The 17,268-nt window shown below is 42.0% G+C and overlaps 1 protein-coding gene across 1 annotated transcript in view; it reads right to left on the bottom strand.

Moving 5' to 3' along the window:
* The window catches only part of LOC307169567 (uncharacterized protein), a 199,603-nt gene that overhangs the window by 132,562 nt on the left and 49,773 nt on the right, over positions 1-17,268 (bottom strand). The gene's annotated exons all lie outside the window — the stretch shown is intronic.

The following is a 17,268-nucleotide window of genomic DNA, read 5'->3' as shown; positions in this document are numbered from 1 at the left end:
ATTCTTTTATTAATTAATACATTTATTCATTTCTACATTTATTTATTTCTACATTTATGTATTTCTACATTTATTTCTTCCTACATTTCTTCCTGCGTAGGGTAATGAGGAGGGCGTGGTTTACCTCAGACATAGCAATCGAGCTCAGAGTAAGCGAAGGCGAAGGGTTGAGGCCACAGTGACACCCTGTGGCGAAATACAATAAGTATAGCTCACTGACGTTGATACGGTCTGTGACTGCGAGGTATATGGTCAAAATCCTAAATCTTACTGTGTGACATGGATAGTGTGGGATTACAATTTTATTAAATGTTTAATTTAGTTTGCAACAGTAAAAGTTGAGTACATTGAAGTTAGCATTTTAAGGTTAAGTTAGGAGAATGGTATCAACAGTTTCTGCCAGACCTGTTTTATGCTGATTGGATTAGCTTTAGGTGAGACTTTCACCATTTGTCTTTAATGGCTCTGGGATGGCTCGTGGAACCGTAGTTCCTGGCCAATATCAGCATTTGAATAGTTACGCATATTCAATTGAAACTGGTAGGGCTCTCTGAGTAGGGTGTGTTCCTACTCATTTACATGCTTTGTTTGAATTTGTCTCCACCTTCAAAAATTTACATGCTTTGTTTGAATTTGTCTCCACCTTCAAAAGTCCCTCCTCCTAAAATGCCTATAAGACACCATGAACAATTATATACTTTAGATTATGTTGGATTCCTGCAGCCACGTACAGCGGAGTTCTCAATAAAGAATAACGTCTGTTGAACGCGATCCCAACTGTCTCCTGGTCTCTGCTTTGAAGAAAGAAAAACTTTACAACAATAGGCTACTCTTTATTCCGGACATGGCCGTAAAACATCGTTTGGTCTGGATTTGTAAAATGTCCTAAAACAGGGACTCTGAAACGGAAGCGCTTGATATTTTCCATTTTTCGGTCAGATCTCACGGAAAGGAAGCAGGGCACATATAGGCTACAGTGAAGTCGTTTAATTCCTTAAAATATTAATGCATTCATAATTTCCATTTCTGAATAGTTGCTATATGGTCACGCAGGTTTGCGCATTAAACTCATGGCCCGAAAAATAGCCTATCAACAATTGTTTCCCCGAACATGACACCGCTCTGCCAACTTTTTGAACATTTGGTCATTTATTTATTATTATTATTATATTTAAATAACACATAGGCCTAAATAGAAATGATCAGAAACAAATCCACAGCTGAACCGCTTCAACACGTCGAGTTGTTTTTGATTCGGTGTATTTTAAGGAATCAAACGAGTGGATTGAACTTACTCATTAAGACAGTGACTTTCTGCCACCTGGTGTCTGTTTTAGTTTCATATTAAATGTAGGCCTATCACTTCATTGATTCCATCATGTCATATTTATGTCTTCAAAATGTAAAACACTTCATAATATTTGTATGCACTTGTAGGCTAATTGCTGTGTAAATGCATTAAGATCTCTTCTGTATTGATGGCTCTGATGAGGCTCTGGTTGGATTTTAGTGGTAGGCTAACTGCCCTGTCTTATCCTCAACTTATCCTCTTATCCTCCATGTGGATTAACGTGACGTTCATACATTTAATAAGGTTGCCCCTGGACATGAGTTTATGGACGTAGGCTAAAGACTACCACCGCTTAATAGAATAATAAAAAAAAAAATTCTGTTGCTGTCAGTTTTGTTTTTGGAAATTAGGCTACATTAAAATACAATGGTCTCGTTTCAAAAGCATTGGTCAATATGCTTGCGTCGACTTCACTGTAGCCTATATGTGCCCTGCTTCCTTTCCGTGAGTTCTGACCAAAAATGGAAAATATCAAGCGCTTCCGTTTCAGAGTCCCTGTTTTAGGACATTTTACAAAACCAGACCAAACGATGTTTTACGGCCATGTCCGGAATAAAGAGTAGCCTATATCAACGTCAGTGAGCTATACTTATTGTATTTCGCCACAGGGTGTCACTGTGGCCTCAACCCTTCGACTTCCTCACGAATAGATCCCAGCGAGTGAGAGTAAATAGCCATCTTTCTGACCTGGCCCACACATCAACTGGCTCACCTCAGGGGTGTGTTCTTTCCCCGCTCCTCTACATTCTCTACACCAATGACTGTCGCTCTGTGACTGAAAACCGACACTTTGTGAAATTAGCTAATGATACGGTTATTGTGAGCTTACTGAACAACGAGGAAACTTCACACGGTCCGGTTATTGACCACTTTGTAACATGGTGTCAGGAAGCCTTTCTTGAACTGAATGTTTTAAAGACTAAGGACATGTGTATTGATTTTAGGCATAATGCCATAAACACTCTAAAAACTAGTATAAATGGTCAGGAAATAGAGGTTGTTAGAGATTATAAGTACTTAGGATCTGTTATTGATGATAAGTTGTGTTTCAAGCCAAATACTAGTTTGCTTTGCAAGAAAAGCCAGCAGCGCTTAGGAAGCTGGCCAAGTTTAATGTGGACAAGACTCTGATGACTCTTTTCTATAGGTCCTTTGTTGAGTCAGTTGTCACCTTTTCCCTAATCTGTTGGTACAGGTCCATTACTGTAAAACAAAAAAAACTCCCTTTCCAGGTTAATTAAGGTGAGCAGCTGCATTACAGGTGCTAAGCAGAAAGGGTTGGAGGAACTTTATCAGCAGCAGATGCAAAGAAGGGTTGAATCTATCCTGTCAGATAGCTCTCATCCCTTACAGGCTGAATTTCAGATGTTGCCTTCTGGACTACGCTTTAAACTCCCAAAATTCAGAACCAACAGATATAAGCATTCTTTTGTACCATTCTGCCATTCTGCTTCTTAACTCTACAAAGTACCATAGATAACCAATCGAGATACTATTTATTGATTCTTTTTTATTTTATTTAATTATGCCTGCAAGGTAGGCAATTCTGTATTGTGTGTGTGACTGTGTGTGATTTGTATTCTTTTTGTATACTATCTGCTGCACAACAAATTGCCCCATTGGGGGACAATAAAGTAACTTGACTTGACTAATCAGAAGTGGATTAAATGCACCATCCCCTTTAAACACCCACGAGAACTCACCTGAACACATCAAACATCTGGCTGCATGGAAGGAGTTAGAGATGCGTCTGGAAAAGGGGGAAACAGTAGACGTGCAGGAAATGTCACTTCTAGAGTTTGAGAAGAGGCGCTGGAGGGAGATTCTTACCCGCTTAGTGGCCATAATCCAGTCCCTTTCACGCATTGAGAGGGTCAAGTGACACACTGTCTCAGCCAAACAATGGTCACTTTTTAAAAGAGCTGGAACTCTTAGCTAAGTTTGATCCTGTAATGCAGCAACATATTTCAAGGGCACAACGTGCTGCTGGCAAGCAACCGAAGACCTTTCAGAATGAGCTAATTGCAGCAAGTGTTTTGACCCTTTGTCTGGCATTTGACTACGATTCTGGATTTTCCAATGAAGCTGCGCTTGGATCTTACTAAAGTCTCAGAGCGATCCGTGACGCGTTCCCCTCCCAGTCTAGGGGTCGGAGGAGAGGTAACAAAGGAAAAGAAAGTATGATAACGTAGAGATGTAGAAATATGTGCAAAACACACTTCAGTCTAAGAGTGAAAACATAACACAGCTTTAAGGAAAAGTAAAAGTATTTATTTCCTTCATATATCAAAAAGGCTTAACCCCCTGAGGTCGGCTATCGCGCCGGCGCGATAGGCTCGTTTTTTTCCGTATGAGTGCAAAAAAATAAATACAAAAAAAATATTAATTTTTATCTTATATGCTTGTGTTATACATCAATCGATCCTGTTTAGTGTGTATTTTTTTTGTGTATGCTCATAATAAAAACAAAGTGTTGTGCTTTTCGCCAAATAAAGAAAAATAAACATGATGCGAGTTCTGCCTACTCTCCGTCAGTGAAGTCAATTCTGAAACGCGTCCGAAAATGAACTGTAACTCAGCGAATACTCAGTCAAACAGGCATACAGTCACACAGGCATGAAGCTTGAATTATCTTCTTTCAAATGAAGTAATTTTTATAAAAAACAAATATTCACAGTTTATATAATATGTATGTAAAGAGAGAGATGTCAGTCGTTCTCATCTCAGCTAATTAAGTTTTAATGTGACTCCGCCTACGGAGACCGCGCTATTCCAAACGCAAATGTGAGGCGATCCATACAAACCTGTGAAACGCCCACATCCGCTGGATGGATAAGGCCGGTGAAACACTGGATGCGTGGCGTAAGCGTCTCAGCTGCGTGGCGTGTCCGTTTTTATTTCGGCTCCCATCCATGTTAACAGTTTAGAGTTTGCATACTGCCTGTGTGAGACGCGCGTCTCAGGCGCGGCACGAGCCGCGTGGAAAACGCGTGCATTCTAGAAATAGAACCGACGCCTATTTTTCACGTGACACGCAAGCGTCTTGGAAGCGTTTCCATGCAAAATTGAATAGGAAAATCTGTTTATTTGTCATTTTGACACGAATACATATTAATAAATGTCCTTTTGATGTTTAAAAGTGTCTAGGTTTTGACATAAATGCAAATATAAATGTAATTTTACAAAATATGATCGATTTTCAAATACTGCTGTATTGAATGAACAGCTTTTAGCAAACTCTATTGCTATACTGAGATGAGGAATATATACTGTATGTGTTTTGTCAAAAATAAAGTCATCAACTAACTAATGAATCCTTTACTTTGAAATACGTATGATAAAATGTATACTTTAGTTTTGAAAGACGTTGACTAGTTTTGAAAAGATTATAAAGTATGTATGTGCATGCATATATATATGTGTGTGTGTATATATGAAGAGTTCAGATGCAAAAGCCTCTAAATGCCATCTGAAATTTTCTCCTAGAATGATCATTTTTATGAAGCTTGTATATTTAAGTTAGCTATAGGTGACACGTCACCTGAATGAATGGCTCATTAAGTATGCAGGGACGTAGTCTCACCAGGTGTGAACTACTACATATGCATGATGCTGTTGGAGCGTTTACGCCCCATCCGCATATTGGCTTTCCAAACTAAAAGTGTTTCACAAAACTAAAATCAATGTATCGTTTTTTTGTGGATGATTAGGCAGGATGATTTTCATATCATTTTGAAGAAAAAACACTAGGCGATGAAATCCATTAGTCAAAAGTCTTATTGCCACATATTTAGTATGTGTTTTGTGGCCTTATTTCAGAAACTTTAGTTTTTAGTTTTTTCAATAACCACGCATAAACATTATTCTCTCAAAAATGCAGACATGTACATTCTTGTTGCTCACATATTATGGAAGTCCTGTTTGTGCTAAATAGTGTGTAATTTTTTTTTGCCATTAATATGTTTATAAGCAACTGAAAAAAGCACAAATGTCAGGGCATGTCAGAACATCTCAAGGACCCCAAAAACACCCCAGACCCCAGAGGGTTAACAAAAGATGGGGATAAATCTTCAGGAGAGAGTAAGGCCTAAAATAATAACAGAAAAGAAGCAACAACACGAACTTCCCTGAGCTTCCTCTCTAACCAGAAACTGGAGGAAAAAAAAATATATACATTTTGACAAAAACAGAATTAAAAACAATTCTGACAAAAATCAGTCAAGGCAAATCAATCATAAAGATCTTCTTTATCAGATCTACTGTGTCCATCTCTCCTGTAAATCGTGACTGAATCTAGTCTTAATTCACTGACAAACTCATCTCTTCCCAGAATACTGTTTCCTGTTGCACTCTTCCCATTTCCTGTCTTCCCGATCAGAGCAATCCTCAGACACTCCTGATCATCTTGTGCATCTTCAGCACCTGAAAATCACAGCGGTAGAAAGAAAACTTAGTGAAATGAAGCTCAGAACTTTAGAACTCAGAAAAAAAAACATTGTCACTTGCAATAATAATAATGATAATTAAAGCTGCAAGCAGCATTTATCAGGGTTCAAGCATTTTAAGGCCTTTAAGCAGATAAGGCAATTTACTAATGAAATATGTGGTTTTTAAAGCTTTTTAACAGTTATAGCGCCACCTATGGTCCGATCTCCATAAAATGTTGCATGCTTGTTCAGAATGTGGTCACATATGCTCACCAATTTTCATGACGTTCTGAGTTCTCGTTAAGGATTTATAGGCTTTTGAGTGTTTTTGCCACACCCATTTTCAAAATGACCCTGTTATAGCTACCCAAAGGGTAAATTAACAATTACAATAGGGTTTCAGCAATGAAGTGCTTGAACCCCTAATAATAATAATAATAATAATAATAATAATAATACTACTAATAATAATAATAATAATAATAATAAACTCAATGGATGGATACTAGGGCTGGGCAAAAAAATATTGATTTCTCGATTTTAATGTATTCTCATTTTTTCGAACCGATATCGAATCTTAAATCCCAATAATCGATTAGTCATCCTGTTTTAACAGTTGATGAATGAATGGAACATTATTGCATAAAAATAAAAATAAATCGCAATAATCTTTGTGATTTGTTACTATTGATATGAAACAAAGTCTATGATTTCAAATTCCATTTTCTTACGAAATTCAAAAACATAAATGCCGTTTTGGCGCTGTGGCGAGAGATCGCTCTGGCTCAGCTCAAGAGAAGCACATGATCTTCTCTTCCACCTTAATAACACCAGTTACAGTGCCAAATAAACATGAATGAGCATCTGAAAGTGTTAAATGATAGAGTACAACTTATCGAAATCCGTATCATGTCACATGGAATCGCTCAATCAGTGTTTCAACCGTGGAAAGACGTTAGTAAAACAGCTTGTAAACAATGTCATGTAACGCCACATTTACCTCAGAAAAACCATAGTCAGTGGCCATAAACTCGTTGGTCGGCTAGAAAAATTAACTCTAGAGAGGAGCATTTTGCTAAATATATGCACCATATTATATATTCATAATGCATGTTTGAATAAAGCTGGCAAGTTTTTATGACAGCCACCATTTAAATCTTTATATTTCATATAATTTTATTATTATAAAAATAAATATAACTGCAATTTAAGTGTTTGTATACAAATAAGTTAATTTTTACCTTCAGTATTATAGTAGGCTAATGAAGCCTATAGGCTACAATTGACTCCATAGTTTATAGCATTAATTAAGAGATTTGTTTTCCTTGAGAAAATTTGCCATGTATTATACCTGATATCCAAAATAATCAATATTGAATCGAAATCTAATCGAATTGTGAAATGTGTGTCAATACCCAGCCCTAATCAATACCCAGTGTTATGAAATTTTTTTTTTTATGCATTAATTTATTCATATTAAATGATCTTTCCCTATAATAAATCATGTACTTTCCTAATAAGGCAGAGAAAGGTTCAATTGGCTAAGAGCCTGGGCTATGGCCCCATGTTATCTATGTTATGAGAAGCAGAGATAAAGAGGGAGAGAGCCTCCCCTCTGGGTGCACACTCTCACATTCTCCTGACTGACTGTGTGACTGTGAGCCTTTCTTGCAAGAAATTAACCATTATAATCATTGATTGAACATTTGTCTCTTATTCAGAATTGTTTATTGTTGTTAATAGAATGTCGTCTAAAATGAATTTTTAGATTCAATTTCTGAATGTGTACTTCAGGGGTGTCAAACTCATTTTCACTGAGGGCCACTTCAGCATTATGGCTGCCCTCAAAGGGCCGGTTGTAACTGTAAGACTTTTAAAATGTTAATATATTGTCTCTTTATTATTACTTAAGTTACAAATATTGTATATGCATTTGCAGGGGGGTTTCTAGGTTTTAAAAACATCAGGGGATGAGCCCGAAACATCAGGAGCTGGGTAATAATGATTTTATACAGAGAATAATGTATATTGTATATATGCAGTAAAAATTCAGCCCTGGCACTGTAGCCACACTGCACACATTACCACACAGTCATGCGTATTCAAATGTGAGGTAGTTAGGGGGGTTCGGGGACATGTTCCCCCGATAAAATTTGGATTTCTCGGACCTACATATGTGCATTTTAAGGTGTTTAAAGGCCAAAAAATTTGGATAACAATAGCTTTAAAAGCATGTCAGTGGGCAGTAGCATAAATTATTTGTCAAGCAGATTCTTAAAAATGAGAATGAGGATAAATGTTGCAATGAATGATCCACAGTACAAAATGGAAATGCAGAATGTTTCTGCTTATTGTTGACAATACACAATCACATATTCCAAACAGGAATGGCCTTAAATGAGAAATCTTTCAAGGATTATTTTGCATAGATGTTACATTTCAATCAAAGAGGTGTCCAGAGGCAAATGAGCAATTTATATTAGCATTAAAGATTGGTTTCAGCAACTTGTTTCTTTCCTCAGTTAATCAATGTTTTTGGCACTAATCAGTTTAAAGTTCAATTGTTCACTCATAAAGACAGTCACTTGTCACTTACTGACAGTCACTTAATGATGCAAGTGGCGCAAAGCAAACACAGACAAGCGGAGAGATACAAATGGTGAAAAGGCTAATACTGGTACCTATATTAAAATAATATAAAATATCAATATATTATTCTTCAATCAGTTCTATGCAGCAGAATCAGATTTAACAAAATAATTTTTTGACCAATTATCAAAATAAAGTATAGTCCTACAAAGCTATTTTTATCAGAGCATGAGCAGAGCAGGGAGAGAACCAGTGAACGAGAGGATCGTGATTCGTGTAATTTTACCAGTGTTGACGAGCACGGCTATACACACCATGTTACAGCACAGTAGTGCTATTTGTGCTAAAGAAACAAGTCCAGAGAAATTTCATGTCGGTACGTTTTTTTTTAGCGGACTTTGCCTTTCCGGTGAGCATGAGCAGAGGTCGCAACACAAACACACACACACACACACACACGGAGGTTGCTTGCGGAACATTGAGCAGAACGCGCTGTGAACACGGAGCGGAGAGCACAGCGCACACACACAGCGGAACGCGCTTCGAAGTTATGCATCTTCGGAAGCGGACTCGCACGCAAAGTCATAAAACACGCTGAGCCAGAATCAAACCATCGCCGAACACGGAGGGGCGCGGCGGCTTTAGTATCTTTCGGCCAAAAACCGAAAATGTTATTTTCGGCCAAAATTTTCAGCAGCCTAAATTTCGTTGCATCCCTAATTACCCATATGCTCTCGCGGGCCATATAAAATAATGTGGCGGGCCGGAATAGGCCCGTGGGCCTTGAGTTTGACACATGTGGTGTACTTGGTCAAATTTGTGCCCAGGTCAAAGCCTCCAAGTACTTTGCAGTGGAGTTGGATTGCACACCTGACATTTCAAAGCAGGAGCTGGCCTCCGAAACTACCCAGTGTCAGAGGGGTATGCAGCAACAATTTTGCGTTTCAGGTTCCTGTTCATAATGGCCAGTGCTGGAATCATCACCATGAAATCTCTTTTGCTTTCTGAAACGTCTCTCTCTCTAAACTCAGGGGAAGCATCCCTCTCAATGGCTATTCGGCGTGCAATGTCAATGGATTTTTGAAACCCCTCCACTTTATACTTAAGCAAGAATTCTTTAAGAGAGTCTATCACTCCAATGGCAGTGTCCATCGAGATGTTCACTGCTTGAATTGCCTTGCTGACATAGGTGATCTCTGACAATAGATTATACCAAACCAAGAGGCACATGAGGAACTCCATGCTGACAATCTCGCCAGACAGCGACTTTGCCTCTGAGACAGTTTTGCCATCTTTTTCCACTTCCTCAAGCTTTTCCAAAGCATCAAGAATCCCCCCTAACTGGAAACGTACAGCTTTGACAGAGTTTAGTTTTGCTTCCCACCTGGTATCACTCAGAGGCTTCAGTGTAATGTCCACAAATTCTTTCAGAATATCCCACTTCTTCACCGAAGCCGAACAAATGGTGCACATTAAGTTATTATTATTATTATTATTATAATATACACTCTTTGGAGAGTGCCAAAAAAGGTTAGACACACTCTGTTTGATGACGCAGCATCACATAACAGGAGGTTCAGACTGTGGCTACAGCAGGGGATAAATAGTTAAACATTAACCCGAACCCGACCCGATATCCGTAAGTTTTTCGGGACCCGTCGGGCTCGGGTTGGGTAGTAGACCTCTACTCTGGACACTTCTGCTGCACCAATGCTTGCACACCCTTGTGTACCCCTCATATTTGAGCCATTGTCATAGCTCTGCCCCTACAGTTAGCCAACTCCAACCCCAGGTTATCCAGCACCCCAGTCAGTGTTTCTGTGAGGCCTTTACCAGTTGTGTCCTTCACGACTGTGAAGCCAACAAAAGACTCATTGATGGTGGCATTCTTGTTGTCATCTGTATGAACATACAGGATTATTACAGAGGCCAGCTCCTGCTTTGAAATGTAGGGTGTGCAACCCAACTCCACTGCAAAGTACTTGGAGGCTTTGACCTGGGCACTAATTTGACCAAGTACACATTCAGAAATTTAATCTATAAATTAATTTTGAGTGCACCAGGAAAAATATCCGGTGGTTTCTTTAGAGGCTATCTTTCTAAGATGCTCTGCTAGTGTGACAACATATTGTGCTATGACATCAAGGACACCCAGGAAATCCATTTTTAGGATCTCCTAACTTAGCTAGCTTCTCTTCAGTGGCAAGTTCCTATCTGCAAGGAAGAGTATGCAGTCGATCACTCTCGTTAACACTACTCCAGTGTGCCTTTTCAGCATCTATGGCTCTTTGCAATGTTCTGTCAATAGTTTTACCAAGGCGTAAGCGTGATGCTAATTCTTTACACAACAGATAAGCATTTATGTGATCACCACTGGTTTCATGGTGAACAGGTGAACTTTTGGAGTACAGTAACCAATCCCGCTGCACTTTTTCTCCATTGGACATTGAACGAAAACAGTATGCTTTGGAAAAACACTGTCTACTCTTGTCTGATCTCGGATACGGCCCATCAGGACATTTCTGTGGGCCATTCTCAACCATACACTGCCTAAATGAGTCCCCAATCTGGTGTGGTGGTGGCCAGTCAGATGGATCTTCTGAGTAAGGCCTTGTTCTCAGCCCTCTCCTCTTCACCTCTCTGTTCCATTTCCACCTCCCTCTCCTCTTCACCTCTGTTCCACATTCTCTTCCACCTCATTCTCCTCTTCACCTCTGTTCCACATTCTCTTCCACCTCATTCTCCTCTTCACCTCAGTTCCATTTCCACCTCCCTCTCCTCTTCACCTCTCTGTTCCACATTCTCTTCCACCTCCCTCTCCTCTTCACCTCTGCTCCATTTCAACTTCCCTCTCCTCTTCACCTCTCTGTTCCATTTCCACCTCCCTCTCCTCTTCACCTCTGTTCCACATTCTCTTCCACCTCATTCTCCTCTTCACCTCTGTTCCATTTCCACCTCCCTCTCCTCTTCACCTCTCTGTTCCACATTCTCTTCCACCTCCCTCTCCTCTTCACCTCTGCTCCATTTCAACTTCCCTCTCCTCTTCACCTCTCTGTTCCATTTCCACCTCCCTCTCCTCTTCACCTCTGTTCCACATTCTCTTCCACCTCATTCTCCTCTTCACCTCTCTGTTCCATTTCCTCCTCCCTCTCCTCTTTACCTCTCTGTTCCACATTCTCTTCCACCTCATTCTCCTCTGTTCCATTTCCTCCTCCCTCTCCTCTTCACCTCTGTTCCACATTCTCTTCCACCTCATTCTCCTCTTCACCTCTCTGTTCCATTTCCACCTCCCTCTCCTCTTCACCTCTGTTCCACATTCTCTTCCACCTCATTCTCCTCTTCACCTCTCTGTTCCATTTCCACCTCCCTCTCCTCTTCACCTCTGTTCCACATTCTCTTCCACCTCATTCTCCTCTTCACCTCTGTTCCATTTCCACCTCCCTCTCCTCTTCACCTCTCTGTTCCACATTCTCTTCCACCTCATTCTCCTCTTCACCTCTCCGTTCCATTTCCACCTCCCTCTCCTCTTCACCTCTGTTCCACATTCTCTTCCACCTCATTCTCCTCTGTTCCATTTCCTCCTCCCTCTCCTCTTCACCTCTCTGTTCCACATTCTCTTCCACCTCATTCTCCTCTTCACCTCTGTTCCATTTCCTCCTCCCTCTCCTCTTCACCTCTGTTCCACATTCTCTTCCACCTCATTCTCCTCTTCACCTCTCTGTTCCATTTCCACCTCCCTGTTCCACATTCTCTTCCACCTCCCTCTCCTCTTCACCTCTCTGTTCCACATTCTCTTCCACCTCCCTCTCCTCTTCACCTCAGTTCCACATTCTCTTCCACCTCATTCTCCTCTTCACCTCTCTGTTCCATTTCCTCCTCCCTTCACCTCTCTGTTCCACATTCTCTTCCACCTCATTCTCCTCTTCACCTCTCTGTTCCATTTCCACCTCCCTCTCCTCTTCACCTCTGTTCCACATTCTCTTCCACCTCATTCTCCTCTTCACCTCTGTTCCATTTCCACCTCCCTCTCCTCTTCACCTCTGTTCCACATTCTCTTCCACCTCATTCTCCTCTTCACCTCTCTGTTCCATTTCCACCTCCCTCTCCTCTTCACCTCTGTTCCACATTCTCTTCCACCTCATTCTCCTCTTCACCTCTCTGTTCCACATTCTCTTCCACCTCCCTCTCCTCTTCACCTCTGTTCCACATTCTCTTCCACCTCATTCTCCTCTTCACCTCTCTGTTCCATTTCCTCCTCCCTTCACCTCTCTGTTCCACATTCTCTTCCACCTCATTCTCCTCTTCACCTCTCTGTTCCATTTCCACCTCCCTCTCCTCTTCACCTCTCTGTTCCACATTCTCTTCCACCTCCCTCTCCTCTTCACCTCTCTGTTCCACATTCTCTTCCACCTCATTCTCCTCTTCACCTCTCTGTTCCATTTCCACCTCCCTCTCCTCTTCACCTCTGTTCCACATTCTCTTCCACCTCATTCTCCTCTTCACCTCTCTGTTCCATTTCCACCTCCCTCTCCTCTTCACCTCTGTTCCACATTCTCTTCCACCTCATTCTCCTCTTCACCTCTGTTCCATTTCCACCTCCCTCTCCTCTTCACCTCTGTTCCACATTCTCTTCCACCTCATTCTCCTCTTCACCTCTCTGTTCCATTTCCACCTCCCTCTCCTCTTCACCTCTCTGTTCCACATTCTCTTCCACCTCCCTCTCCTCTTCAACTCTCTGTTCCACATTCTCTTCCACCTCATTCTCCTCTTCACCTCTCTGTTCCATTTCCACCTCCCTCTCCTCTTCACCTCTGTTCCACATTCTCTTCCACCTCATTCTCCTCTTCACCTCTCTGTTCCATTTCCACCTCCCTCTCCTCTTCACCTCTGTTCCACATTCTCTTCCACCTCATTCTCCTCTTCACCTCTGTTCCATTTCCACCTCCCTCTCCTCTTCACCTCTGTTCCACATTCTCTTCCACCTCATTCTCCTCTTCACCTCTGTTCCATTTCCACCTCCCTCTCCTCTTCACCTCTCTGTTCCACATTCTCTTCCACCTCCCTCTCCTCTTCACCTCTGTTCCACATTCTCTTCCACCTCATTCTCCTCTTCACCTCTGTTCCATTTCCACCTCCCTCTCCTCTTCACCTCTGTTCCACATTCTCTTCCACCTCATTCTCCTCTTCACCTCTCTGTTCCATTTCCACCTCCCTCTCCTCTTCACCTCTCTGTCCCACATTCTCTTCCACCTCCCTCTCCTCTTCACCTCTGTTCCACATTCTCTTCCACCTCATTCTCCTCTTCACCTCTCTGTTCCATTTCCACCTCCCTCTCCTCTTCACCTCGGTTCCACATTCTCTTCCACCTCCCTCTCCTCTTCACCTCTCTGTTCCATTTCCACCTCATTCTCCTCTTCACCTGTTCATTTCCACCTCATTCTCCTCTTCACCTCTCTGTTCCATTTCCACCTCCCTCTCCTCTCCTCTGTTCCACATTCTCTTCCACCTCCATCTCCTCTTCACCTCTCTGTTCCACATTCTCTTCCACCTCATTCTCCTCTTCACCTCTGTTCCATTTCCACTTCCCTCTCCTCTTCACCTCTGTTCCATTTCCACCTCCCTCTCCTCTTCACCTCTGTTCCACATTCTCTTCCACCTCATTCTCCTCTTCACCTCTCTGTTCCATTTCCACCTCCCTCTCCTCTTCACCTCTCTGTTCCACATTCTCTTCCACCTCATTCTCCTCTTCACCTCTGTTCCATTTCCACTTCCCTCTCCTCTTCACCACTGTTCCATTTCCACCTCCCTCTCCTCTTCACCTCTCTGTTCCACATTCTCTTCCACCTCATTCTCCTCTTCACCTCTGTTCCATTTCCACCTCCCTCTCCTCTTCACCTCTCTGTTCCACATTCTCTTCCACCTCATTCTCCTCTTCACCTCTGTTCCATTTCCACCTCCCTCTCCTCTTCACCTCTGTTCCACATTCTCTTCCACCTCCCTCTCCTCTTCACCTCTCTGTTCCATTTCCACCTCATTCTCCTCTTCACCTGTTCATTTCCACCTCATTCTCCTCTTCACCTCTCTGTTCCATTTCCACCTCCCTCTCCTCTGTTCCACATTCTCTTCCACCTCCATCTCTTCACCTCTCTGTTCCACATTCTCTTCCACCTCATTCTCCTCTTCACCTCTGTTCCATTTCCACTTCCCTCTCCTCTTCACCTCTGTTCCATTTCCACCTCCCTCTCCTCACCTCTCTGTTCCACATTCTCTTCCACCTCATTCTCCTCTTCACCTCTGTTCCATTTCCACCTCCCTCTCCTCTTCACCTCTCTGTTCCACATTCTCTTCCACCTCATTCTCCTCTTCACCTCTGTTCCATTTCCACTTCCCTCTCCTCTTCACCTCTGTTCCATTTCCACCTCCCTCTCCTCTTCACCTCTCTGTTCCACATTCTCTTCCACCTCATTCTCCTCTTCACCTGTTCCATTTCCACCTCCCTCTCCTCTTCACCTCTCTGTTCCACATTCTCTTCCACCTCATTCTCCTCTTCACCTCTGTTCCATTTCCACCTCCCTCTCCTCTTCACCTCTCTGTTCCATTTTCACCTCATTCTCCTCTTCACCTGTTCATTTCCACCTCATTCTCCTCTTCACCTCTGTTCCATTTCCACCTTCCTCTCCTCTCCTCTGTTCCACATTATCTTCCACCTCCATCTCCTCTTCACCTCTCTGTTCCACATTCTCTTCCACCTCATTCTCCTCTTCACCTCTGTTCCATTTCCACTTCCCTCTCCTCTTCACCTCTGTTCCATTTCCACCTCCCTCTCTCCTCTTCTCTGTTCCACATTCTCTTCCACCTCCCTCTCCTCTTCTCTGTTCCACATACTCTTCCACCTCATTCTCCTCTTCACCTCTGTTCCATTTCCACCTCCCTCTCCTCTTCACCTCTCTGTTCCACATTCTCTTCCACCTACTCTGAGCAATGCCTGAACTTTGTATTTTGAGCACTTCTTGCATAGTTTTTTGCCTCGCTTGCTTTAGTCCTCAGTTGTAAGTCACTTTGGATAAAAACATCTGCAAAATGACTAAATGTAAACATCTTCACCTCTCTTTTCCACATTCTCCTCAGTGGTGAGTGGCTTTCCATCTCTGTCTGCACTATTTTTTTTATCCAAAAAGGACACATTGAATAGGTTGGTCAACAGAACTTCAGACCATACTGGACATTTAGTTTTGTGTGGTCTAACTAATAGAACTCCTACCTGATGTCATCACTGGTCTCATCTGTACTTGATGCCATCGCCGACCTCCCCTACACTTCCACCTAATGTTAGACCTACCTGTTGCCTTCCCCTGTCTTTCCTGATCCACCATCCTCACACCTGAATGAAATGAACTCACTGTTAAATATAGCAGCCTGAATTCAATTCTTAAATCAGCCTAGTGATGGATTCAGATCTGTCAAAAAAGTCCTGGCAGAAAGTGATGCATAAGGAAGGATGTAGCGTAACGACGCCCAGTTCCAGGAATGCACTAATATTTTGTTGGTTGCACCAGTTTGCAACAATTATTAGTTAACACCAAGTTGTCAACACAAAAAATAATTTTTTGTTGTTACACTACATCCTTATGCATCGCTTTCTGCCAGAACTTTTACGTGCTTTTCCCAAATCACTGAAGTGACTTCGACGTCCGGGTTAGTAGTAGCATGAATCTGCCAGCGCTGTGTAGTAATGTTGTTGCGTGATCTAGATCGGCCCACGAGTAAACCGCTGTCTAGTATTGCTCTGAGCTGATAAACTCTTTGCGCTGCGCAGCTCAAACAAGTAGCGTGGTTTCATTCTGCTTTCGTTTGCCGTGTGCCAGGAAAAAAAAGGTCGCAAAATGAGACCATTTACTCGCAGTCTAGAGCCCTGTATAGTGCTGTATTTCTGCTTTACATGAGCGCCACCTGCTGTCAGAGCGAATTTGTGTTTTTTTGCATTGATCTGAACTGACAAAATAGACATTCCTGTTGGTTGAACACAAGTTAATAGATATCAATCAACAGAGTGTCCTGTGCTCACCATACACCGGCTAAAGGTGGAGAGGAGAGATTTGGCTATAGGGTGATGTGTGGCTAACTTACACAGAGGAGACTTTGTTGCTCAGCACATGAAAATAAACTACTTACTGTGATCTCAGACTGTGCTTAAGTGGTTTCTCCACTGCATGGATCTTCATGTGTAGCTTTAGGTGACTTTTAATAGTGAAACTCTTCCCACACTGATCACACGTGTGCGGCTTCTCTCCAGTGTGGATCCTCTCATGTCTTTTCAGATGTGCTGATCGAATGAATCTCTTGTCACAGTGTGAACACTTGTAAGGTTGTTCTCCAGTGTGGATCATCTCATGTCTTTTCAGAGATATTGAATGACTCAATCTCTTGTCACAGTGTGAACACTTGTAAGGTTGTTCTCCAGTGTGGATCATCTCATGTGTTTTCAGAGTTGATGGCTGACTGAAACTCTTGTCGCAGTGTGAACACTTGTAAGGTTTCTCACCAGTGTGGATCATCTCATGTCTTTTCAGAGATGATGAATGACTGAATCTCTTTTCACAGTGTGAACACTTGTAAGGTTGTTCTCCAGTGTGGATCATCTCATGTGTTTTCAGAATTGATGGCTGACTGAATCTCTTGTCGCAGTGTGAACATTTGTAAGGTTGTTCTCCAGTGTGGACCATCTCATGTGTTTTCAGAGATGATGAATGACTGAATCTCTTGTCACAGTGTGAACACTTGTAAGGTTGTTCTCCAGTGTGGATCCTCTCATGTGTTTTCAGATTTGATGACTCCCTGAATCTCTTGTCACAGTGTGAACACTTGTAAGGTTTCTCTCCAGTGTGGATCCTCTCATGTGTT

The sequence above is a fragment of the Squalius cephalus genome (genome assembly GCF_949319135.1).
Source record: "Squalius cephalus genome assembly, chromosome: 1".
Taxonomy (NCBI): Eukaryota; Metazoa; Chordata; class Actinopteri; order Cypriniformes; family Leuciscidae; genus Squalius; species Squalius cephalus.
Note: the sequence above shows the minus strand (reverse complement) of the source record. Positions and strands in the feature narration are given on the sequence as shown.